This window comes from Patella vulgata, chromosome 1 (genome assembly GCF_932274485.2).
Source record: "Patella vulgata chromosome 1, xgPatVulg1.2, whole genome shotgun sequence".
Classification (NCBI taxonomy): Eukaryota; Metazoa; Mollusca; class Gastropoda; family Patellidae; genus Patella; species Patella vulgata.
In genome coordinates, this window is record NC_065879.2 from 56,869,488 (window position 1) to 56,897,486 (window position 27,999).

At 36.9% G+C, this 27,999-nt stretch overlaps 1 protein-coding gene and 1 long non-coding RNA gene across 2 annotated transcripts in view; both read right to left on the reverse strand.

Moving 5' to 3' along the window:
* The window catches only part of LOC126808781 (protein unc-93 homolog A), a 211,048-nt gene that overhangs the window by 159,601 nt on the left and 23,448 nt on the right, over positions 1-27,999 (reverse strand). The gene's annotated exons all lie outside the window — the stretch shown is intronic.
* Positions 22,840-27,966, reverse strand: LOC130010562 (uncharacterized). The gene is made up of 2 exons (XR_008785873.1): positions 27,662-27,966; positions 22,840-26,574 (listed from the first exon to the last, which is right to left on the reverse strand). It is a non-coding gene; the product is annotated as an uncharacterized LOC130010562 (long non-coding RNA).

Below are 27,999 nucleotides of genomic sequence, written 5' to 3' on the forward strand. Positions count from 1 at the left end.
TGTTATTTTCTGGCACATTCATGATTACATACTTTAGAAGAGATAACAGCATTTTTATTTGAGCAAAGAAATGGGTTACTAATAATATACTATGTTCAATTCATTTTATTTATCGAGGGCTCGACTTAGCCCATACCGAGCACTCAAGTCATGATTACACTTAAGTCATGGCCATCCAGCGTATTTGGTAGTGAGGTTCAGCTTGATTCGCTGTTAGTGAAGGCATAGAACTGTACGATCTATGCACACTGATCAGCAGTGAATATTCGCTAGGCCTCTATAATCACTGATAAGGATGACATCAATGCGACTTAATGAGTCTAAAATATTAACTTTTTTCAACCGACAAATTAAATTCTAAAACTTTTTTTTGATGTATTAGAAAAATAAATAAAGACGTTTGACGTATTTGTAGGTAAAAATTATTTCCTATTTAGTGTAAATGGGTATTAAAATGACTAAAAGGCAGCATTCTGCTCGAAGCAGTAACGTCTTGTGTAAACAATGCACGCACCATTCAGCCAATGATTGACGCAGCGTGCTGTGACGGCACGTGTTAAAAGCAGTCGTCTCTTACAGAGATATTAGAGAAGACTCGTAACAGCACTCTATTATTCATGGCCGCTTCAACACTGGTAAACCCGACATCACGACATTTTTACGCGACAATACGACATTTTTACGCGGCAAAACGACATCTTTACGCGACATTACGACATTCTTAATGTCGTGGTGTCAGATGAAAATGTCGTAGTGTCGGGTTAAAATGTCGGGTTGTCGTGGTGTCGGGTTATAATGTCGTGATGTCGTGATGTCGGGTTGTCGCCTTATGAAGGGCGGCACCACGACATCACGACATGATACCAATCAGCAACCATAATAACCCCCCAGTAGATAGAAAGTAGACTTATAAATGATATTTCGACACATAAAAACGTAAAATATCATCTCAAAGTATTTTAAAAATCTTTGTTCATTATTTAGTGTAGGGTGGGAAAGGCGCCCCCCCCCCCTTAAGCGGAAAATGATATAGCGAAACCCGTAACAATAGCACAAACGTGAAAATTAACATAGTTAACAAGGAAGTCATATTACGTCATTTTACGGATCCCATACGTACAGAGACTTGTAAACTATTCTAAATTTTACATTCAAAAAATGGTTTGGAAGTGGGCCTTTTGTCCCGGCCTGTGGCAAAACGCCCTTCACAGTGGGCCAGCAAGCCCATAGATAGGCGCTTTACCCCTTTCCATTGAACTTTTATAATCTTAATTAAATAAATCAATAAAAAGAAAAAAACAGTGTTGGGGTGTTTTATTTGTCATAACGGTTTATAAACAATTAGTCTAATTCATCAGAGTCGCAGTTGGGGCATATAAAGTAAGGTGATCCGGACGTGCAATCTTGATGTGCCCACTTTTTACAAACACTACATTGTAACCAGGTTTCTCGTGATTTACTATTACTAAATGGTTCTGCACAAATTAAACATGGCCACTCATCGCCTTCGTCTTCATCACTATTATCGTCTACTTCGTTCTTCTTAGATTTACTTCCTTTAACTTTAATTGGCCTTGTAACCGGTTCCTTACCCTTTCCGACCGCTTTAGACGAACCTTTAAAATTTCCCAATTTATCCATTAAACTCTTTTTGTATGGCGAAGAAGTTAAGAGGGCAGCAGATTCTGATTTACGTGTTCTTTTTCTTTTCTCGGAGGTGAAATCGACCGAATTAAATCAAATGTCGAAATTCCATGAGGTTTTGAAGTTGAAGTAGTGCCTGAATGAACTGTTGGTGGGATCAGTGTATCTTAATTTATTTGTGAAGTGGACGGAACATCATGGGAAGACGAACTAGCTTCGATGGTTTCAATGATGTTTGATACAATAACAGTTGCATTGTTTGTATTGGTGTCTTGGTTTGGGACTTCGAGTTCATCTGTTACTATTAGTAATACTAATGATGCAGAGAAATCATCATCAGAAAAAATACTAGCGTCAAACGGCCATAATCCACATGTGGCAAAACCATGAACGGCCTTTTCAACAGTTGCAGATCGCAGGAAGGCCTTACCAAATATACCAGCCATTTCAGCAAAGGAAATTATTTTTCCTGGATTAGAAATCATCCAATAGTCAGCTTCGCTGTTGTAAGACAGTTTTAGAGATTTAAAAAGGGTTCTGTCTAGTGGTTGCATTTTATGTGTGCTGTGTGGTGGTAAGGTCAGTAAATGATTTCCATTTTCACGCGCAAAGTCAATTGCAGCCAGAGTCTTGTGACTGTGATGACCGTCTAATATGATAATAGCAGGACTATCCTTTGTGGTTTTGGTAAAAGTTGTAAAATGTTCCATCCATTTTAAAAACAATTCACCATTAGTCCAACCAGATGGGCTTGCATATCCGACAGACTGTGGGGGTGCACCTGTCATCAGATGATCCACCATCTTCTTTCTTGGAAAGATGAACATAAGGGGAATATGTACACCAGCCGCACTCATTGCGCATATAACAGTGACAGTAGAACCTCTCTCACCACTTGTCATTTTGCTTACTTGTCGAACACCTTTTGTAGCTATAATGTTGCCTGGTTTCTGGACGTTTGTTATGCCAGTTTCATCCATGTTCCATATTTGGGAACTAACAAATTTATGCTGATTTAACACATCATGGTATAATGTAAAAAAAACTGGTCTACTTTAGGTTTATTAAAGCCAATTGCTCTCGATAGGCTAGTTGCCTGTGGATGCCGGACACTCAAATCTGGATTTTTCTTTAAAAATCCGGAAAGCCAGTCTTTCCCTGCCTTCTTAGTTTCTGCCTTGAAAGGATGCGGAATTCCTGATTGTTCAGCGATCTCATAAGCTAATTTTCTAACATCAATTGTTGTAAGACCATATAATGGTTTTTCCATAAACTGTATGTGATCATATAGCTGCGTCTCCACATTCTCGGGCAAGATAGGGGTGTGTTTTCCCAAATGCAAAGTTCCGGGCACCTTTACTTTTTTGTCTCGGTGCCGTCTTAGGGTTCTACGAGGAATTTCAAATTGTCGACTGGCTTTAATCAATGGAATTCCGTTTCTGACACAATCCAGTGCTGACTGTAATCTTTCGTTACCATATTGACCTCTAGTAGTTTTTTTTATTGTAATGTCTAATCATCCTGCAATGAAAAAATATAAATAAAATAGGTTACTTCTTAAAAATGCATAACGTGTTTGGTCTACTTTATGGGGTAAAATGCCCAGGGTGGGCTTTTTGCCCTCACACACTATGGGCGTTTTGCCCCCCCCCCCATACAAACTTTTGTGGTCCGACCTTTCATATATTTATCAAGTTTACTAGATCACTATTAGCTCCCTTTACAGATTACACGTCCAGGTCTGTTGGCGCTAATATTAACAGAATGTTTCTACGCCGACTTTAGGCGTTCATGCACATTAAACTCTATAGGTCATATTTTATAAGAAAATTAGTGAAGATGGTGTTAACACAATAAAATACTTACTTATAAGCTAAAGTTCAACAACTTCCGTCTGTAATGTGCTAGGCTCTTCCTCGTAATTATGACGTCGTTCGAGCTTGTCACATGTCATTTAATATTCCTTAAAAGGGCATGGGCCTTTTACCTCGAATGGGCGCCTTTAAACGAAATTTTGTGATTTTCGGTAAATTCTTTAAATAGTCCACAACAAGTTCTAAAATACAACCATTCGGACGTAAAAAGTAAATATTTACTTCAGTCCGCTGCTCTAAAAAAAAATTTATCCTTCGACCATCAAAAAGTGAAAATCAGCCATGTTCGAGTCGCGATAGATGCTAGACCTGGATAATCGCGTCTTAGATGGAATTCCTTCTGATGTCATATATAGATAGACGCCGATGATCCAGTGTGAAATTGCTGCTGGACACGGCCATGATTGTTTACAGCGGATGACGTGAACGGTGTGTGCGACGTCATAAATAATTCAAGAACTTTAATATCTAGGTCGGGGAAAAAATCTTGATAAAATTGGTGTTGAAATTGAAAAGTTAGTGTGTATCTTAGACTACTCAACGCCCTTAAATTGGATAATAATTGTGACCTCTCGAGGAACCACAAGCTAAAAACGCGATTCTGCGTACAATCAGGGGTCATAATTCAGGAAGTTGCGGTCCGATATGCACGAATATCGAAAAGAACCAAGATCTGTGGGTTATACAAGTTTCATCAAAATCAGATAAAAAATTGTGACTTCTAGAGTGTCCACAAGCTAAAAATGTGATTTTTCGTAAAGTCAGGGGCCATAATCCATGAAGTTATGGTCCGATACATTTCAGTCAAATCGCCCAACTCTGAACCGAGATGGGGGGGGGGGGGTTGGATGGCTGAATGGTTAGCGTATCATAAAGTCTGTCATTGAGTCGACTGGCCGCCTGCCCAACCTCGTGGGTTTTCTCCGGGGCCTTCGGTTTCCTCCCACTGCTAAAGACCCCTACGCGCAAGCGAATTATGTAAATAAAATTAAACCATATGTTAGTCCCGAAATGACCTAGTTTGTGTAGAGTGGACGTTAAACCCCATTTCTCTCTCTCTCTCTCTGAATCGAGATATTAGCTTTTGAATTTTAGGCCTAGCCTCGATCATCATTACGATATAAAAAACATAGTCTCGATTATCCATTTTTTTATTTAATCATCAATGAGCGTTAAACAGCAGATTGGATTCAAATCCAGTAAATATCGCAGGCTAGCGATGACATCGAGAGTTGAGTATGGTCTGGATAAGTTAATTAAAGATACATTATGGGAGATTAGGTAAAGAGCTGACAGTTCTCACTATAATAGTTAACCAGCGGCTGCCAGGCAGGATACGCCCATATTTTTCAAGAAATGTATAAGAGAACAAGCTAAACAAAAAGCGATTTTTCTTAACACCAATCCAGGAAGGTACGATCAGATATGTGCGTATATCGACAGGAACCAAGATCTTTGGGTTATAAACATGCATTTCAAGTTTCGTTAAAATCGGATCAAAATTGTGACCTCTAGAGGGTCCACAATCCTTAATATACCAGATGTATACACTATTTGCGTAGACGGGCGGCCATTTTGTCTGGCAGTTTTGGTCCAATTTTCATGAAATTCGAACTAAACCAACAATACGGTAAAACGGTGACATATTCGAAGGTTTTTTTTTAAAAATCAGATAATTAGTGTGACCTCTTGAGGAACCACAAGCTAAAAACGCGATTTTTCGTACAATCAGGGGACATAATTCAGGAAGTTACGATCTGATATGTGCGAATATCGAAAGGAATCGAGATCTTTGGATTATAAACTTACATTTCAAGATTCACAAAATCAGAAGAAAATTGTCACCTCTAGAGGGTTCAGAACCTTGATATACCATATTTTTACACTATTAGCGTACCAGGAGCCGCCATTTATCCGGCAATTTTGGTCCGATTTTCACGAAATTCGAACTCCGAAATAACAAAGTAATGTTATGAAACCAAGATTCAACTAACTCCGAAAATTCAACAATATGTGGTGATTATGTTTGCTAATTGAAGATATCAAATTTTACATGAACTAACACATTGATTTTATTTAAAATCATATTAGTTTTATTGCACGAGAAATTTTTCGTGATTGACTGGTCCTTATGGGAAAACACATCAAACGTAAAAAGAGTTCTACATTTAGCATTACTTGAAAGTGTCAACCGAAATAAACCAATCGGGAAGAAACAAAAATCTTTAGAAACACACTCCAAGGAGATACTATCTAAAATGGCTACATCGGTTTCAAACGAAGAACTTATGGCCCAGTTGAAAACGATACAGTCTACTATCGAATTGAAAATAGAAAATGTAAGACCTGATGTAATGCAAATAATCAGTGATAAGGTTAATCAACCTGAAAAGGATATGTACGAAATGAGGGAAGAAAACAAGAAACTGGAGGTGATAGTCGAAACTCATGTGAAAACTCACAAGGCGCTCAAGCGTTCGAATTTTTGGAATTCCAGACAAAATGAACGAAGATTATTCTGGGTCAATTCAGGAAGCTTTAAAAGTATTTTTGTCAATAGGTGTTAGCATGATGGAAGAACAAATCGATATAGCTCAAGGAATAGGCACCTTTAAACCTAATCAGAACAGATCTATCATAGTCAAATTTTTCTCTAGAAAAGATAAAATATTGGTAATTAAAAATCGTCGAAAATTAAAAGGAAGTGGTATTTCCATTAGTGAAGATCTGACACCACTCAATTCAAAGTTACTCTCTAGAACATCTAAACATCCATCAGTTCTGAATGTTTGGTCCACAGAGGGTAACATTTAATGAAAAAATAGTAAAAGTTGACCACCACACCTGCATCGATGACCTACTTCGCAGTGATATAACTAATGTCAAAACCGCAGAAGTTTCTCAACCAAAAATTCAAAGCCATGCTTTAGTCATGAAATTCAAATTCAAATACGACTCTCCTTACAGAAAAGATAGAAACTGTCACGGTGGGGGTGTTTTGATATACGTTCGAAGCGATATGACATGTACCCGACTAACGGAACTCGAATTTGATGCTGATGTTATTTGGATTAAAATAAATTTACAAATTGTACTCTGTTGTAGATATAGATCTGAAAAATCACCGACTAATTACTGGTCTTTATTAGATCAGTCAATCGAAAAAGCATTTGATATTTCAAACAAGATTATTTTATTAGGTGATCTTAATGCCAATCTGTTAAACTAATTTGCTCCAACCTATTTTATATGCACACGATCTAAAAAATAACTCAAACCTCCAGTAGTCTTATTGACCCAATTATAATATCAAATACAATTGAATTATTGAAAGCTTATACCCTAGAAGTCCCCAGTCATGTGTCTGATCACTATGCTACATTTCCGTTTTTTAAATCATTCGAACACCATAATAATGCGTTTAAACGCAAAATATTTATTTATAAACGCGCAAACTTTACAGATATTAATAATGAAATTAACAATACAAATTGGGATGAACTTTTAAGTGAAAATTTTTCCATAGACCAACTCATTGAAAACTTTGATACGAAAATGGATGAAATAATATGTTAGCACCTACCCTCAAAAATAATAACAATTCGTCCAAAAAAACAAGCCATGCTTTAGTCATGACATTCGAATTCAAATACGACTACGCGATAGATTAAGAAAGAAAGCACTCAGATCAAATAACGACTCATCTCTTAAGTAATACAAGCAAGTCAGGAATAAAGTTAACAATATGAAGAAATATGCCAAGGAGCATTATTATAATACAATAAATGATAAAATCAATCAGTTAAAATCAAATTCTCAAAAGGACTACTGAACCTCCCGAAATATTCCTCCACTTTACTCTAAAGAACACAAGTCTTTAATTTACGACCAGAAATCTAAAGCCAATTTATTAAACGAATATTTTGCATCTATATATTTTCACAAAGATATGTAACTGACTGTAAACCTATTGATATATCTTTGAATATTATAAAGCAAAAAATAAAAGAAATTAATACGTCAAAATCTAGTGGACCAGGTAATTTAAATAATACAATACTAGTTTCTGTTTATTCAACTATATGTTACCTCTTATATTTAATATTCAATAGTATTGTAAGCCATGGAATATTTTCAAGCAAATTGAAGTTAGCTCATGTTATCCCACTACATAAAAAAGATGAACGATGTTATTCTCAAAACTATCGACTAATATCCTTACTAAATAGTGTTTCTAAATTATTTGAACGTATAGTTTATCAACACTTATTGACCTATTTTTTATATAACAATTTGATTAATAAATATCAATCTGGATTCCTTCCAGGAGTTTCAACCATGCACTAACTGCTTGAAATGTACGATCACATATGCAATTCACTAGATAAGAAAGAATCTATAGCTTTTATATTTTGTGATATGTCGAAAGCTTTTGACAAAGCGTCTCACAGGGCCCTGTTACATAAATTTTCTAATTACGGTATCACTGGAAAATTACATGATCTCATTTCATCGTATCTCTCAAATCGTGATCAGGTGGTACTGATAGACAGCACATCATCTGATATTGGACATACAAATTCTGGCGTTCCACAAGGTTCAGTCCTCGGACCTTTATTATTTCTTATTTACATTTACAATATTTCTGATGGTTTATTTGGAATCACGCGTTTATTTGCTGACGATACGTCTTTGTCTTCTTCTTCAAAATGTTTTAAAAAGATTGAATCTGAATTAAACTTTAATTTATCCAAATTATTACAATGGTCTAAAAATGGTTATTGACTTATAATTTAGAAAAGACAAAACTAATGATCTTCAGTTATCACAAAATTAGTTATCCGCTTAATATTAAATATGATAACACGTATATATTAGATACGTCGGTCCATAAACACCTAGGGGTGTTCCTTCAGAATAACGGGAAATGGAATCATCATGCTGAGTGTAATCTCCAAATATTACAAATATTCAAAACAAAGATGTACTCTGAGTTGATATTTTTTCTTTGGTGTTAAAGAAAACAAGCTATAATATACAATGAATAAGCTATTTTAACAATACTTTAATTACATCTTTTAATCGGTGGAGCAGTTTATTGCTGATTATTTGGGGACCAGGATTTTGAGGGTAATAAAATTTGTAGTCGAAATGAGGTGTAGTCGAAATGGAACGTAGTCGAAATGGGGTTGAACCATTCACTTTATCAGTCGTCTGGGGAAACTCTGTCATTCTCTGTCATTCGTGCGGTAAAACCGTGCCATTCCCTTTTTCATTTGTCTGATGAACCTCATTTCTCCGTCCGGTGGATTATGTCATTCACTTTGTCATTGGTCGGGTGAATCTGTGTCATTCTCTGTCATTTGCCTGGTGATTCCTGCCATTCACTTTTGTTGCATTGTGTATTGCGCAGGGCTGGCCGTAATAAAGAGACAGCAAGTTAGACGTAACAGTTTACTAGGAAGAGATGATGAAAAGCCCTTTAACAATAATGACGTCACGTTAAAGTCACAATGTTAAACTAAACTAAACCTTTGGCACACTTACTTTGTGCTTTATAACATTGTTTTACAATAAAGATAATATGCAATGAAAACATAATATTCAACATAATTATAATGATGAGATTAATTATCAAAACGTTTTGGACGTTCTGTGTTACGTTTTGGTCTACATGTATTACTATTTGAAACAATATCTGGAAACCTACTAGGTTGTTCATTTTCCTGGGTCCAACAGTTTTAAAATGGTTCCATAAACAAACAGAAACTTTCGTAACGTAATTATTAAAATTCATGGTGTTGGTGATGTTTGGAGTTTTCTCTATTTCTTCTAAAATCACCACAATCTGTTGTGACAAAATAAGATCTATTACTGACTTTACTGTTAACAACACTAGATTCTTTTCTATTCTTAATATAAACATAATCACTCATTTCTAAAGATTTAAGAGATTTTACACCATGTCGATTGTCAAAATTCTTGTTTCTGTTTAGACCTCAATTCAGTTTCACAGCCTTGTGTAACGGCCATTTCTAACTCTCTCTCACATACGTCATTATGAATACATCCGGGTAGTTTACATTATACAAATAGCAATACAGTTAAAGGGAGGGTACTCCATTTACAATATTGTTACATGCCCCCTTTCAGACATAATGTAAACAAAACATTAATACTACAACTGAAAGAGATATAGCCAACTAAGCTATTAAGTCGATTGAACATTAACATTACAATTAAAAAGATTACTACATGAAATATCATTTAGAGTTCGCTTTACAGTCACTTTTAACTTTAAACTACACATTACTTTAAAACTATGATAAAGAGAACTTGATAGCAACACAAATGTCAATTTGTAATGTAATCTTTTAAGTAATTAGGTTTTTTAACTGTTCTTCCACTAACTCTAGTTGTAGGTTTGGGACTAACACCTTCAGTTTGTTTAACAGTAGAGTTCTTAGATTTCACAGGTGAACGCGAAACTATCGGCAGTTGATTAGAATTACAAGTTTCTGACAAATTATTAGGATAGCGCGCACACGCTAACTCAGTCACAGTACGTGTAGGTGTATACTGACAAATTATTAGGATAGCGCGCACACGCTAACTCAGGCACAGTACGTGTAGGTGTATACTGAAAATTGGGGTTTTCCACACACGGCAGGTCACTAGTCTTACGCAAGTGACGACGATTCCGTCTGTAAGTTCTACCATCTTCCGTACGAATATCATACGAGCGAACATCCACTTGATTTTCAACTTGAGCTTTTACCCATCGTTTATCACTACCAACAGGTTTTACCCGCACGATTTCCCGTTTTCAATAAACAGAGTTCTTTACTTGATCTATCATGATAAGCAGTCTGCAGAGAATTCCTTTCTTCAAGCTTAGACTTAACATCAGTAACTAACTTAGGTTCAAGTAATGAAGTACAGTTGGAAGAAGTGTTCTACAAGGACGTCCAAATAAACGTTGACAGGGAGACGATTTCAAACCTTCACTAGGTGTGTTTCTCCAATCTAAGAGTGCAAAGTAAGCGTCAGCTTTATCTTCAAGGGCTTTACGCATGATCTGTTTTGCAGTCTTCACAGCATTGTCAGCTTTTCCGTTGGACTTGGGATAGGTCGGAGAGCTGGTAATATGATCAAACTCATATTCTTTAGAGAATCTTACAAAGTCAGCACTATTGTAAGGAGGTCCATTATCAGATATTACACGTTCAGACAAACCATGTCGTGCAAAGTGAGCTTTCATCTTAGGTATGACTGTTTTGGTTGTTTTATCTTTGAGATGATCAACCTCAAAGTAATTAGAAAAATAGTCCACAGTAATGAGGTAGGCAAACTGTCTTTCTTGCCTGGCCAACCAGTAAGAATAAGTTCTTTCAACTTAGTAAGAGTAGCATCAGATTCAGTAGACTGTTGAATTCTTCTCAAGGATTTCTCAGTAACAGGTAAATGATGTAGCATATTAATCTGTTCTATTTCAACTTCTATAGACGATCTGGTATCAACAGCTAGAATAGTTGCGTTGATTTCTGCCTGCTTAGTATGGGGTAAGTATGCTCTACTTAACATGTCAGCTATGTACATTTCTGAGCCACGCTTATAGGTAATAACATAGTCAAAACGTTGGAGACGTAAGAGCATTCGTTGTAAAGGTTTAGGAGCACTAAGTAGACTCTTCTTAGTAATGATTTCTAGAGGCTTGTGGTCAGAGTCAACATGTACTTTACGGCCATAGACATAATGTTCAAAACGTTATAATCCAAACACGATAGCAAGTAGTTCTTTCTCGATCTGAGCGTAGTGTATCTCAGTTGAAGTGAGAGAACGAGGAGCATACACGATCTGGTGTCCATCTTGCAGGAGACAAGCGCCTAACCCCGATTCTGAGGCATCACACTGGAGCACAGTTGATTTAGTTGTGCCAAAGTAGCTTAACACGGGAGCCTCGGAGAGAATCCTTTTAAGAGATTCAAAGGATTTGCCGTGAACTTGGTCATCCCAATGGAACAGAATTTCCTTCTTCAGCAGATCTCGAAGAGGAGTAATGATTTGTGACACAGTAGGCACAAACTTTTGAACATAGATTACCATACCCAAAAAACGCTGAACTTCAGATTTATAAGACGGTTGAAGCATATCTAAGATTGCTTTTTCTTTAGTCGGATCCACTTTCAGACCGTGAAAAGTAATCACGTGACCCATATAAGTTACTTCATCCACATGAAACTTCACTTTGGCTTTATTTATCTTCAAACCTTTAAGTTGACATCGTTTCATCAATGCAATAAAGTTACGATCATGATCTCTAAAGGCTTCTTCACCAGAGTTTCCAGCACCATAAATGATGATGTCTTCATGTATTGCTTTAACACCTCGTAGACCTTCTAGAGCAAGATCAACTCTTCGCTGAAATTCTTCAGGAGCTACAGATATTCCGAATGGGAGACGAGAGACGTTTCCATCGGAATCTTCCCCACCGAGAAAATTCTAGCTTTAGACAACTCTGGGAGCAGGTCATCAATAGTCGGTGTAGGATAATGATTCCTCTTTAAGGCTACATTGGGTGGTTTGGGGTCTATACAAAGACGAAGTTTTCCATTTGGTTTAGCGACGACTACCATTGATGCGATCCAATCAGTAGGGGTAGAGACAGATTCAATTATGCCTCGTTGAGTAAGTCTATCTAACTCATTCTTGACCTGTGATTTCAGAGCTACAGGAACTTTTCGAGTCGGAATATGTACAGGCTTAATGTCTTTATCTAACTCAAGGCTAAGTTTACCATCAAAACAACCATCACCTGTAAACACATCTTTGAATTCAGCATGAACGGTTTCTAGAGTTATGACAGGTAAGTAAGTGTTCATCAACTTTATCAGTAGAATTGACTTCGAACTTTCAACATTGACCCTTATCAGTTCCATTCGCTGTATAGCACACAAACCTATTATCGGCTTTACATTAGCATCGACTATCAGGAAATCCAAAATGTAGCTGTATCCATGCTTGGGGTTGGTAAGTTTAATAGAGCTCTTACCGATAGGAGTTTCCTTAGAATGATTATACATATACAGAGTCGTTGATGTAGGAGTAAGTGTAGAGTTACTACAATGTTTATCATATACTTTGAGAGGAAGTATATTAATGGTTGATCCACTGTCAAGCTGAAATTCTGCCAGTTCATCAGCAACTTTCATAACAGCATTGATCCTCTTCAGGTAAGCAGATCCTCTTCAGGTATAACACAACCATCAGACGAGTCAGATCCTTCAACGAAGTTAAAGTTATACTTGGACTTTTTCTTAAAACCGCGATTCTTCAATGGCTTGTTAGGGCATTTAGCAGCAAAATGATTAAGTTTCTCACAAACACCACAAGACTTCCTCCATGCAGGACAAAGCTCTTTTCTCATATAGGATGTTGAGCAGTACATAATTTACACTCTATTCTAGGAGAACTTGACTGTATAGAAGGAGCAGCTCTTGCAGTTCTTCTGTTTACTTTCTCATCGCGAGATGATTTACTAACATATTTTATTTCTTCAACACCAGCCATGTTTTTCACTTGTACAGCTGTAGTCTCACTCTCTCTGCAAATATCGATACAGACACGTAACGTTAAGTTAGCAGTTTGCAAAACTTTCTTACGAGTGTGATTATTGTCTCTTATTCCAAGAACTATTCTATCACGAATAAAACTGTCTACCAGAGCACCATAGTTACAAGTTTTTGCTAGAGAGCGTAGCACAGTGACATATGTATCCACATTGTCAGACTCTTGGTCCCGTTTATTAAAGCAAAATCTTTCGTAAGTTTCATTTGTCTCGCCAAGACAAAAAGTTTCAAACTTCTGATCAATAGAATCTACGTTATTTCTTTGATTATCATCATCAATAGTCAAACCATCGTAGATGTTGAGGGCTTCTGGCCCTAAGCAGGTGAGGAGGGTAGCTTTACGTTGACCCATTTCAGGCCACTGGTTATTTCATAGTTAGTCCATACACGTTTAAAAGTTCTCCAGTTAGAAGCCAAATTTCCACTCAAGTCAAGTTTAGAGGGAAAAGGTAAGTTGAACGGTATGTTCAGCACAGGATAGTTTCTATCACCTTCAGCCATGCTTGAAGTATTTAGATTTTCTTTACAGGATAACACAGAAACAAGAAGTAGGACTGTTAGCAGTATACTAAAACACACAATAATCTTCATAGTCGAGTTACTTTACTATAAGTTCCATTATTGTAAACAATGTCAACAATGTAGAATAGGTCTTAGCAATATACGTTGCAGAGACAGACGTACTAGAGTCTAGTAAAATCACAGAGATGATTTTATTTCAGTTTCACGATGCAGAGACAATCGTTGAAGGCCTTTTAATCACAGAGATGATTTAATCAAAATGTCAACAAAGTTTTAACGATGCAGAGACAATCGTTGACAGCAGGTCAATCGCAGAGACGATATCAAACCTTTACAAACGCTGAGACTTTTTAGTAGTAGAAAGTCAAATCACTGAGATGAGACGAATCCAAACTTCACAGAGATGAAGAGTTGTTTGTTGACAATTCCTGGTGCGCAGAGAAGCATCCAGGAAAAGCGTGGTAGGAAATCCGGATCAAACTGGTTTCTTCCATGTGGTCACCCAGCCTTGCCGTTCCACCCGTTCTAAGATTCAGTAACTACATTTATAGTATACGCTAGTCCAAAATGTTCACATTACTTCTGACACCATGTTTCGGTACCTCTTGTCCCGGTCAGGTTCACTGTGTAGGCAAAGACAAGACGAGTAACAAGTTTGACAAGTTTATGTAACGGCCATTTCTAACTCTCTCTCACATACGTCATTATGAATACATCCGGGTAGTTTACATTACACAGATAGCAATACAGTTAAAGGGGGGGTACTCCATTTACAATATCGTTACATGTATTAAGCAGCCACTCAAGGGACGTTTCATGGTTGGCCGCTTAACGGGAGTGGCCTCTTAATAAAATCTCAGTGTTTGTTAAGTAAATTTTACGCTTGGATGCATTGGGAGCATCGGTAAATTTGGCCGTCGCTGAAACTTGACTCAAATCTCTGATATATCTTCTGACAACGTGTCATTTTGTACCAACATTGATACTACTGTCTACCATTGTGATGTATTCGGTAATATTTATCCTTTTTGTGTTAAGAAAATCCGTGAATTAATTTCATTTTATCAAATAAGCACATGTCCAAAAAACCATTGTTGAATTTGTCACCGATTTTCAGGGGGTGCAACTCTGTATGTAATATGGAGGCAGACCACCATTAATTTCCCCATTGACTTCAATGTTAATTCTGCCCTCTTTGCCCACCTCCAACTTCTCCCCAAATTTTCGTTGGACTGAATGCTTTTCACTACAGACAGAGGATCAAATGGTCATGTCTTTGCACTAAAATGTGTATGAGGTTGACCACCAAAATTTTGAGATACACAAACTTGAAGAAGCATACTAAAAACATGTAACTAGTTGCCGTACATATCGCCGTAGCTACCCTGATAACCCTCTTATCTTTCCGCCTCAAAATCATGAATATTTACCAAAACCTGGCAGAAAATGTTAATTCAAACCCTCTTCGTCCATTCTAGACCAAAAAATCAACAAAAATGGGCATGCAAAAGGGGAGAAAAGAGAGAGAGAGAGAGAGAATTGCTATAAATAGACGAACTACAATTCGTGGGTACCGATATGGTGAAATTTAATAGTAGTCTGCCTCCTATATGGTTTTATAAGTTCATATATCATCAAAATTCTTTTCTTTATAGCTTCACATTTATTTTTGCAACATTATTATAATACAGAATCAAAAAAAAATAATTACTGCAGAAATGGTGACCCTTTAAAGTTATGTACTGTTTTGTATACCGGATTGAAGCTCAAGTCCATGGACCTTTTGTTCTAGAATTGAAGATTCTTTCTTAATTTTGTCGAAATGTGAGTTCTGCGAAAAGATTTAAAGAGTTTCAAACAAGTCACATCAAAAATATTCAAAATATTGGAATATTTTTCAAAAATTGACTTTCTTTTACCCTTTTCTACAAAATGGTCCATTTTTGACACTTTGTATGCCTCAAAATGCTAATATTTCCCTATTTCTGGGAAAGTCTGAGATGAAAGGCATTTATTTCTAGAAACCTTGCCCGGTATACAGGAAGACAAGCTGCAAATTTGTTGCATTGAAGGTAACTGTAAGGAACTATAGTGAAACCTGTAAGCCCACCCCCTAAAAATGTTGGTGTGGTAACAAATCCCACTTGTGTCCACATAAGTAATACTGTTGAGGGAATATGGCTAAAAGCCATGTTCTTCTATCCCTGGCTTATATACCTACATATAAACACAGTTTGTTATAAGAAGTATAAATTATTTATTAAAATATGGATTGATAAATGTAAAATAAATGCTGTATTTAGGTGACAACCAGCCACTCTAATAAAAGGGTCGCAAAGCACTATTTTTTTTTTTGAAAAATGGGAATATTTCAGTTTTTAAAATAATTTAAAGGGGCTATCCCTTATTTGAACAGAGTCTCAAAAATAAAAGTCTGAGTATGTATGAAATTTAAACGCCAAAATATAGAGGAATGGTGTATTGACCGTATCTCAAAATTTCAGCTCAAAATATTAAGTCATTTGAACGTGACCGTCAAAACTGCTTATCCGGACATGTAACCCTTTTAAGATTTCGGGTCAATTTTTTCGTTGGGAGACCTGATAATCGATTCCCGTTCATTGAGAGGTCTATACAGTGAATGACCCAAATGCTGTACTTGATATTGAAAGGTAAATTTCACCTACACATTATTTTTATACAAAAAATGTCTGGTTTTATCTAGACACCGCATAATACAGCTTGGGACACCCGTCTCACATTTCCAGATGAAGGCTGAGGGGTTTCAGTTATTTGAAAACTTATCACAAATATTGAGTTAGTTGCTCGGCCCTTAGGTAAAAGATTTTAAGGGATTTTAAAACCAAATTAAACAGTTTTTTCTCCAAGAAAAATATCGGGATTAGCCCTTTAACAATCAGAGGTATCCTTGAAATTACATAGTGTAAATATTATGTGGAAGCAAGTTGTTTTAATCTTTACATCAATGTCCTGACAAAATGAGATGGAAAAAGGGAGTTCTGACATAATTCATAGCATAAAAGGGGTATGAAAAGGCTATTAATTAATATTTTATTGCCCTGTAAGTGCCACATTTTAAAAGATCGCCACAAATAATAGATTTACATCCAAAATGTAAAACATTAAGCTGCAAAAAACACATCTACAACATATTCATTTTGGGGTGTGGACTCATTTGGAAGAAATGTCATAGGATTACATGTTTGACCATAAACAAAAAGCCTTAGAAATCCTTGAAATCTTATATGTAACTATTTGTTTGTGTCAAATAAAATGCTCGGTTACAATTCAAGCACAAAATCAAATTACTGCTAATTTGGAGTCAACAAATGTTCAATTGAATATCCAAATATCATCTTCAAGATAAGGGGTGGGGTGGGGAGGGTGAGCCAGTCTAAATGAAATGAAAACAGAGAAATTTCCCTGCAAACACATAGATTTTACTTTCTCGAGAAGGGAAATGCAACAATTTCAGGTTTTGAAAGATTAAAATTGTGTTAAGCCTGAGGAAAACAGCAGCAAAATGCAGTTCACTCATGTTTTGAAAATTCTAACACACCTAAGTAGAACATAATTTGACTAAGTTTTTTAATTTTTAAATTTTTGCCAAACACATGAATACTTTTTTAAAATCTGACAAACACATGGATTCTTGCCAAGTTATTTAACAATGAAAATAAAGACATGCAAGACATTTTGCTTCATTTTACAACAGATGAATAATTAAAATTTTGACAGCAATATTGGGGGTAATCTGAAGAATTTCAGACAATTTATCATGAGTGAAATTATGATACTTTCTTCCCGTCTAACCTTTATAATGCAGAAACAGTAAAAATCATACATTAAAATATTTTCCACTAATTTTGAAAAGTAAATAAACACTGAAAATCACAAAATTTTGACTAAAATCAAAATTTCCCCTCCAAAATTTGTCAAATATTTTTGAAATTTTACCATTTCACATTTTTTACTATCAAAATGCCATATATCACATTTTCTTACAATTTGGAGATTATATCATCAAATTTAGGCCTTTCATCCACTGTCAGGTTGTTTTCATATAGGAGGCAGACCACCATTAATTTCCCCATTGACTTCAATGTTAATTCTGCCCTCTTTGCCCACCTCCAACTTTTCCCCAAATTTTCGTTGGGCTGAATGCTTTTCACTACAGACAGAGGAACAAATGGTCATGTCTTTGCACTAAAATTTGTATGAGGTTGACCACCAAAATTTTGAGATACACAAACTTAAAGAAGCATACTAAAAACATGTAACTAGTTGCCGTACATATCGCCGTAGCTAACCTGATAACCCTCTTATCCTTCCGCCTCAAAATCATGAATATTTACCAAAACCATGGACCTTATAATACATGGACTGGTTACGAGAAGCAATATCGCTAAATGTCTGCCGCGCGAGAAAACACGAGAGAAGCCAATAGCGATATTACTCAATGTCTTTGCTAATTAGCTATACTATTCAAAAAAAGTAGGGGATATTTGATTTTGGGGGCATAATACTAAAATATGCAAATGACTAAGAAAAACGTCACTATAGAACCTAACAGAAGAAACATTTCCAGTTACATGTGACGCCCAAACGCACCAATAGCTACCGCATGGAATGCAGGTGATGCTTGGGATCATCATGGGGGTCCAACCCAAGATTTGCACGACTCTGACTTTGAATGTTACAGTCATTGTGGCATTGAATTCCAGGGTGGAAACATCAGTTTAATTGTTTTAGTGACCAGAAAACAAATTTTGATATGCGTCGGCTTACCCAAAATGAAAGGTTACGTGCCCTTGGCATGCTACAGATCGGCACAACACAGGCGGTTGTGGCGCGGACGATGAATGTTTCTCAGTCTGTCATAAGCAGGCTATGGTCCAGATACCGTGATACACAATCTGTACAGGACAGACCACGCTCAGGTCGACCAAGGGCGACAACTCAAGCCCAGGATCGATTTATCCGTACCTTGGCCTTGAGAAATCGTGTCATCACAGCAAATCAGATCAGCGCTCGTCTTCAAACAGACACTGGTGTGAGAGTGAGTGGCCAGACGATTCGGAATCGACTGCATAGGGGTCACCTTCGCGTAATCCCTTGTTTGAGAGATCATCACATTCAGGCAAGACGTCGTTGGTGTAGGGATCGTCAACACTGGGATAATCGACGCTGGAGCAATGTGATGTTTTCAGATGAGTCAAGGTTCACTGTTGATTTTTTGGACAGACGTAGGAGGGTGTGGCGTCGTCGAAACGAGCGCTTCCAAGACGTTAACGTCATCAGACATGATCGATTTGGGGGTGGTTCTGTTATGGTGTGGGGAGGCATCACTGTTGCTGGAAGAACGGCTTTATATGTTGTTGCAGGGCGTGTTACAGGCCAGTACTACCGGGACAACATCTTGGCAGTCCATGTTGTGCCGTTCGCACAACGTCATGGCCGCCGTTTCATCTTCCAGGATGACAACGCAAGATGTCACAGGGCCAGGATCGTTACAGGTTACCTCCAACAACAGAACATCACCACATTAGCTTGGCCAGCACTGAGTCCCGACCTCTCCCCCATCGAGCATGTCTGGGACATGCTTGGACAGCGGTTACGTCAACGTCAACAACGTCCTGCCAATGTCCAAGAACTTGCTGCTGCGTTGCAACAGGAATGGGACAATCTGGACCAAAATGACCTTAGACGTCTCATTAGGAGTATGCCACATCGGATCAATGCTTGTTTGGCAAACAGAGGAGGATTTACCCGTTACTGACTTGGTTGTGATGCTGTGGTAACTTTGCTGTTTGACCCCGGGTATCATTTTACCCTTATAATGGTCAGTCTGTGCCTTACTAAGTCTAACGATCATTTGGAATAAATCGATGAATGTGAACTTCATTTCATTTTGTCATTTGTTTCTTCGTCAGTTTCATTAGGTGACTTTAATAACACTTAAAAATCAAATATCCCCTACTTTTTTTGAATAGTATATAATCACCCGTTTTCATCGTTCCGTTTTGTGTCCTGAATTTACCAAAAACTGCTAAAATAAACTTTTGTTTGACAAGATAAGTCATTAACTATAATTTCCGTTGCATATATGTATACATTTTATTTTAAACAACTTTGTAATTACCATCTTCAAAGTACACGTAGACTGCATCTCCGAAACGAAGACGTCGCCATTGTTTGTTGATATATGAACAATCGAAAACATGCGTCAGGATTTTTGCTTTCAATCAAAATCTATTTATTATTTCATATTTTTCTGATATAATTCTGATACACGTGAATCTAAGGCATGCTTTGGAAAAAAATCATCAATTTTTAAAAAAGTGGAATATAGTTAATTACTTCCTAAAAACAACGAAAATAACACTTATTAGACAATTTTATGAAAAAATACGTGATTTTATTTTTGCTTTCAATCAGTGAAACATTTATTTTTGGAATTAATGACCCCTTTCTCTGTAAACTTTGATATCTTATCTACGTTACTGGGCAAAATTCTTATTTTTAAAACAAATATTAACATTTTTAAAAAATTATTTTGTTTTGTGATATTTTCAAGTACTAATGCATGTACTGTTCAACAATCATGAATAAACCACCTGTATTTGATTTGACCCAAATTATCCCACAGTTTTGCCCAGTTTATTTAGATAGAAGAAGCGAGAAATTTTGTTTAAAATAAGTTTAATTTTATTGGCATATTATTCAATAAAATATAAACATCCGACGGCTCGCAGATTTATTTATAGGTGTTGTAAGCCATTATACTCATAATGGAGCAGGAAGGATGCCAGGTAACTACAGACGCCGTGAAGGGACATAACTCGTTAACAACTTTCGTTTGGTCGTGATTGACACGTCTCAAATTACCGCGACGTGTCTCAAATTACAGCGGGGCACACATCTCTGGTTAGGTTATTAAGCCGTTGCCAGTCCATGTATTATAAGGTCAATGCCAAAACCTGGCAGAAAATGTTAATTCAAACCCTCTTCGTCCATTCTATACCAAAAAATCAACAAAAATGGGCATATGCAAAAGTGGAGAAAAGAGAGAGAGAGAGAGAGAGAGAATTGCTATAAATAGACGAACTACAATTCGTGGGTACCGAGATGATGAAATTTAATGGTGGTCTGCCTCCACATAGAAGGAACTCAAATTTCTGTTTAGCAACAAAATGGCAATGGAAAATAGATACTAAATGATCGTGACAAAACTCGGATTATTGAATCAGTATCAAATAATGTTTCGTTACGTGTGAAAACAATGATCAGGCTTTGTCATTTAATAAAAGAAAAGATTAATTAACAGATAATCTCATGTTTATTGTTATTTTCACAGTTCATTTTACCTGATCGGTGGGGGAGTATATAATTAACTATTAATCACGGGATTAGCGGAGGTGCTACGAAGTACGACAAGATAGTATCATTTAACAATGGTAGTTGAATAAGCGCTTTTTTGCTAAATTTATTAGTCAAATAGTATACTTTCCACTGAATTACCGTCTTGCCTATAGATTTAAATATTGTAGGCACAATGCTTCTACTGTGAGGAGTCCTATAGGCAAAACGCAACTCCCTATTTTTTTTATTTTTTTTTTAATACCTTACTTATGAGGGGTACACTACTGACAAATGACAGAGCCCGATTGGCATTATCTTACTAACTACCATGTAGGCTGCCTGGAAGGAGGGGTTATGATAATTCTTAAACACGGCTTTAACCCACTGTATTCTACTTAAGAGGCATGCGGACGACCTCATATGACTACTCGTGCCCTTCACATATACTGTCCCCCAGTGTTTCAGACAAAGTAACAGTCGGGACACTTGTCTCTTACGGCAAGGGCCGGTAACTCAGTGAATAGTATACTTTCCACTGAATTACCGTCTTGCCTATAGATTTAAGTATTGCAGGCACAGTGCTTCTGCTCTGGAATCATTTTACGAATATCAAAACTAAGACAATGACAACAACATGAACTTTATTAACATCCAATACTATCTCAACTCACAACTCACTTCGCCCCATAACACACTTCGCCCCACAACACACTTCGCCCCATAACACACTTCATCCCACCACATATTTTTCCCGTTTAACCCATTTTTGGTATCTTGGTCAATTATTCCGTACATAAGGCTTTGAACTTTTATACATTCTGTTCCCATTTTTGAATATCTTCGTGGTTTCAGTCCCGATAATTTAACCACTATGATTCTAGCTAAATTTTAATGCCACAGATTAAAAAGGTCATACCCACATAACAATATGATGTTAATTTTACGTTACATTTACGTAAAAATGGTCAGTCAGTTTACCATCATTTTGCTCATCTTTTTAACGATAATTTTACGTCAGGAAATGACGTTAATCTAACGTAAACTTTACGTCATTTTTACGTTATATTTACGTCATTTTCTGACGTAAATCTAACGTAAACTTTACGTCATTTTCTGACGTAAATCTAACGTAAAATTTGCGTAAAGTTTACGTCATTTTCGTTAGATTTACGTCAGAAAATGACGTAAACTTTACGTTAGATTTACGTCAGAAAATGATGTAAATATAACGTAAAAATGACGTAAACTTTACGCTAGATTAACGTCATTTCCTGACGTTAAATTGTCGTTAAAAGGATGAGCAAAATGATGGATATCTAACCGATCATTATACCGTAAATCTAACATTAAATTAACATCATTTACGGATGCAATTCTAAAGTCAAATTTTGATGAGCATTAAAACCTTCAAAATTATTCATTATTTGCGGCAGTAAATGGGAAGTACATTCAACCAATAATCAAATTTTCCTGACCCGTGGGTGAGGCTAAAAGTTGAGTGGTCCAACGTGTGCGCTTTAGATCATAAGGTCTGTCATTGAGTCAAGTGGTTTGTTTCCACACCCAACTTGAACATGGGTTTTCTCTGGGTCCTCCTACTACTAAAGATTCCTGGTGCGGATGAATTATTCAACTTGAATTGAATCACTTAGTCCCAAAGGACAGTTTATGTCTATTGGATGTTTTACCCCATTGCTCTCTATCTACCCATAACCAGTCAGAATTCTAAATGTATTGCACAGAAAATTTAAAAACTAGCAGAATTATATGACAAAATATACTACAAGTATGTATACATATACTTTATTTAAAAGACAAAAATATAATGTTATAAAATACAAAATACACATTTAAATATTAACAGTTTTTATCCACAGCTGTTTGAGAAATGAAGACGGGCATATGCCACACAGTGTGCAGAGCTATGGCGTACTCTTATATAAAATTCCAACTGCCAAGGGATCTTTCACACACACACACACACTTGAGTTTACACTGTACCTTGGTTTTTTTGTCACTTCCGTATGACTAGTCAGCCATCCATGTCAGGTCCTCTGTCCGGCATCACTGACACGGGAAAATGTTCAAGAAAAAGGTCTAAATTAGCGCTATGAAAGTGTTGATATGCATATAAGAAAGAAAAAACTGGGATATTGACCAAATTGGGCCAAAACCTATAGCCTCTATCTTATTTGCTCAAGGTATTGATGGAATAGAAGTTAACTTTGGAATGAGTGAAATGAAATGGGTTTAATGTCCTATTCCGACAGGGCTAATGACATGGAAATATGCTATACAGTGTCCTATTATGGAATTTTATCCAGACAGCGGCGCTAAAGCCTACTCTTATATCGAATTCAAACTGCCAAGGGATCTTTCACGTGCACACCAATGTGTGCACAGGACCTCGATCATTCGTACCATCCAAACGACTAGAATAGGGAGAATTAACCAAGGAAAGCAAAGTCCTGAAAAGCTGTATATTGATAATGCTTGTCCTCTCACAATCGGAATGATTCACATTTCACACCCAGTGTACGGACAAACAGGGCCAAAATTGATATGTGGGTGTATAAACAAAGATATATACTACACCAATATTACATGTGTTGCAGAATTGGTTTAACACATTTCAAATATAATTGTAACACGGATATTTGCAATGGTTGATCCATGACAAAAGATTTGAAATATTTTGAAGAGACGCAAAAGGTTACGCCATACAGTGTGCTATGAGGGAAATTTTGCCCGGGCAGCAGCGCTATGGCCTACTCTTGTATCGAATTCCAACTGCCAGGGGATCTTTTATGTGCACGCCAATGTGTACACTGGACCTTGTTTTTTTTTTGTCCCATCCAAACGACTAGACAGCTGTCTTCGTCAGGCCCTCCGTCCTGCATCACTGACAATGGGAAACCACACCGGAAAATCAGGATGAACTTTCTCGGCCAATGCAGGGATCGAACACCCGACCTCAAGGCTAGCGAGTCAGCGTCTTACCCACTTAGCCACATGATCCCCCCTTGGCCTCTGTACATGTAGAGATGAATTTTGAGCTACCTCTATATATATATTTCTATTTTTAAAACCCGCGACAAGTATATTTATATCAAGGATGTAACCCTCTATCAGTTAACCTGTCACGGATTGGTTGCATTGGTGAACCGGTTCAAAATATTCGTTTCATTTCATACCTGACCTTCAAATCCAGGAATTGTAGCCACAACGGGGATCACGTTGGTTAAGTCGGTAAGACACTGGCTATCTAGTCTGGAGGTCGGGTGTTCGATCCCTGCATTGGCCGAGAAAGTTACTCCAGATTTTCGGGCGTGGTTCTCCCTTGTTAGTGATGCAGGACAGAGGGCTAGACAAGACAGCTGTCTAGTCATTAAAATGGGACAAAAAATGAGGTCCCATGTACACATTGGCGTGCACGTACAAGAGCCCTTGAAGTTAGAATTCGATATAAGAGAAGGCCGTAGTGCCACTGTCCGGGCAAAATTTCCCACATAGCACACTGTATGGCGTATGCCCATCTTCATTAGCCCAGTTCAGAGCAAAACAGTAGGACGTTAAACTTTCATTTCACTAGCCACAGCTCTGTTTTCTTTCAACAAAGGGGGGGGGGGGTGGATGGCTGAATGGTTAGCGTGCGCGCGCTGTATCATAAAGTCTGTCATTGAGTCGAATGGCGTGGTTTCGAAACCCCGGTTGTACGTGGCAAGGAGTAGGGTCGCCTGTCCAACCTCGTGGGTTTTCTCCGGGTCCTTCGGTTTCCTCCCACTGCTAAAGACCCCTACGCGCAAGCGAATTATGTAAATAAAAAATTAAACCATATGTTAGTCCCGAAATGACCTAGTTTGTGTCGAGTGGACGGTAAACCCCATTTCTCTCTCTCTCTCTTTCACCAAAGGGGGGGATCAAGTGGCTAAGTGGGTAAGACGCTAGCTCGCTAGCCTGGAGATCGGGTGTTCGATCCCTGTATTGGCCGAGAAAGTTCATCCTGATTTTCCGGCGTGGTTTCCCTTGTCAGTGATGCAGGACGGAGGAACTGACAGACGGACAGCTGTCTAGTCGTTATGGGACGAAAAACCGAGGTCCCGTGTAGACATTGGCATGCACGTAAAAGATCCCTTGGCAGTTGGAATTCGATATAAGAGTAGGCCGTAGCCCCGCTGCCCAGGCAAAATTTCCCTCATAGTACACTGTATGGCATATGCTCGTCTTCATTAGCCCAGGTTAGGAGCAGAACAGTAGGACGTTAAACCCCATTTCATTTCATTTCATTTCTTTCACCAAAGACCACATAAATACTTCATTTAGCACTTGTCATTTGAAACAGTTATAGCCTATGTCTTGTCTGGAAGAGGGGGCATCATCACATTACCATACAGGGTATAAGTCGATGTTGAGTATAAGTCAAATTGCCAAATTTTACATTTTTCCAACCTACTTCCATAATTAAGTAGAGGCGGTATATAAGACTAATGTTTTTCAACTCCATGAGTTTCGGGACTGTTATCCTAGTCTAATACCGTGCCGGGTGTACGCCGAAGAAAAGTTGGGCCATATAAATAATGAGGGTCTGGGACAGTTGTCAATAACACTTGCATTTATAAACAAACATGAATCGTGATGACGAATTAGGATTCAATAAAAAAAAAAACATAGATATGGCCCATGAAGAGAGAAATTTTACAATAAAAAAAATTAAGAGTGTTGGATATTGAACTGACAATGCAATCAAATGGATTTTCGGAAATGGCATTCTTATATAAATTTCATGGGCGTCAACATCTTGTTTTAGGACTAGTTACCTCCCTTAGACTTTGTTTATGATAATGTAAAAGACCGGATAATCTAGCCTATGACCGATTATTCTCAAATGTTGACAACGCAACCACACTAATATTCGTAGAATATAGAATATTTTTTTCTAGATGATAGAGACTAATAATATGCCAACATTGAAATGTGTGCATAAATATGGTATATACTTAACTACACCAATATTATACCTATGTCATAGAATTTGTTACACACATTACAAATATAATCTTAATATAGATCTTTGCTATGGTTGATCTATCAATAAAAATTGGAAGATTTGTAAGGAACGCAAAAGTTTATTGTTTACTGGCTGCAGCAGGGAGCAATAACAGGAACACAGATGATTTTCAACTCACTGATACAACTCAGTTTAGACTTTAAGCCAAAGAGCTGTTATATAATACTGTGACAGGATATCTGCTCTAAACTAACTAGTCATCAAAGAATTGACTGTCAAAAGTTCAGACAGAAAGTATTTTAGGCCTACAATGCTTGTAAAGCTTTGGCCTACATTCTGATGATATTTGTGCTACCATAGATACATATATATTTATATCATTACATTATGTGACAAGTAGTAGTGTTTGGCAAGTAGTAGTGTTGTCTAACTTTCATTATAAAGCCCATATAAATCTTTTTAGAACTTCTTTGTCATTACTGCCACCAAGGGTGCTCAAATATACATGTAGGATCTGTAAAAAAAAAAAAAAAAATAAAAAGCAACTTTATACTCCCCCAAAAAAACGTAATTGGGTTAAACGGCCTACTGTTCAGCTCCAACTGGGCTGACAGCCAACCTACTGTGGATCTGTAATGAAATGGGGTTCAACATCATACTGTGCTGCTCAAACAGGGCTAAAGAAGTTGGACAAATGCTTGAAAGTGTGCTGTGATGGAAATTTTGACTGGCCGTGTGTACAAAAGAGCTTGGTTTTTTGTCCTATCCGAACAACTGTACATTAGCCCTTACCAGCCCCTCTGTCTTGTACCAGTTAAAAGAGGAACCATGCCAGAAAATCCTGATGAACTTTCTTGGCCACCACAAGAAAAAATAAGCTGGGGAGTAGGACTGAAACCTTTATGTACAAGTATGTACGGGCAAACTTGTTATTTAATGTTATATCATTTAAATAGGCCTATGTATATAAGCTTAAAGTCTTGATTATCCATTTTTCAATTAAATTAAATCATTAACATTAACCGCCAGTGTTTGAATATGTGAACATCTCGAGCACCCGATGGCATTGAGACTTGATTATAGACTTAGCAAGTTAATACATTAAAATGTCTTATAAAAAAATTTAACATTTACAGTCTCAAGAAATACCTACTTAACCTACGTACAATATATAGATTTAGCTCTTGCATTATGCATTATTAAATTTGCAAAAATATCAGTACAATAACAAAAAACCCAACCTGAAACACCCATAAAAATGTTTAGAAAATACTACATGTACTTATATTATAATTAGCACAGCTGAATTTTAACAGTCTACATCATTAATAAATTCGTTATGTGGTTGATAATTTTTTAATCCAGATTTTTTAAAAACAATTTTGGAACCAGTATTACTTTCGATAACTTAAAGCAATGTTGATTTTGTTTATGAATAGTATGGTTTACGGACAATGTAACTGCATCGTGTTAAAAACAAATACTGACTGTCTGATATACAAAGTTGCGTGCAAACTTTTTCCACGGCCAGATTATTTTTTTATCAACATTAGATCTATCGGTATACTGTCAACGGAAGTTTGCATAAAAAGTGCACTTACCTTCAACTTTACTTTGCTGAATCCAAAATCGTCTGTGTATGTGTGGAATAGCTTTATTTAACTTTAAATCACGGCATCATTTCTTCTTTGGGAAAAATAATAACCTGTGCCGCCATTTTAAATCCCAGAATTCCGTACGTTCCGGTCAAACGAACAAACAAAAAATATTTAATAAATAATAAAAGCAATTTAGATAAATAACAACAATAACCGTAACCTATAAAAAAATATTGTAATGTGAATAGAAATAATATGATATAAACCGATTTAAACACAATCATCAACCGTGAACAGATCGTGACCTTGACCTTGCCCGAGACGATAAAAATATATTTGTA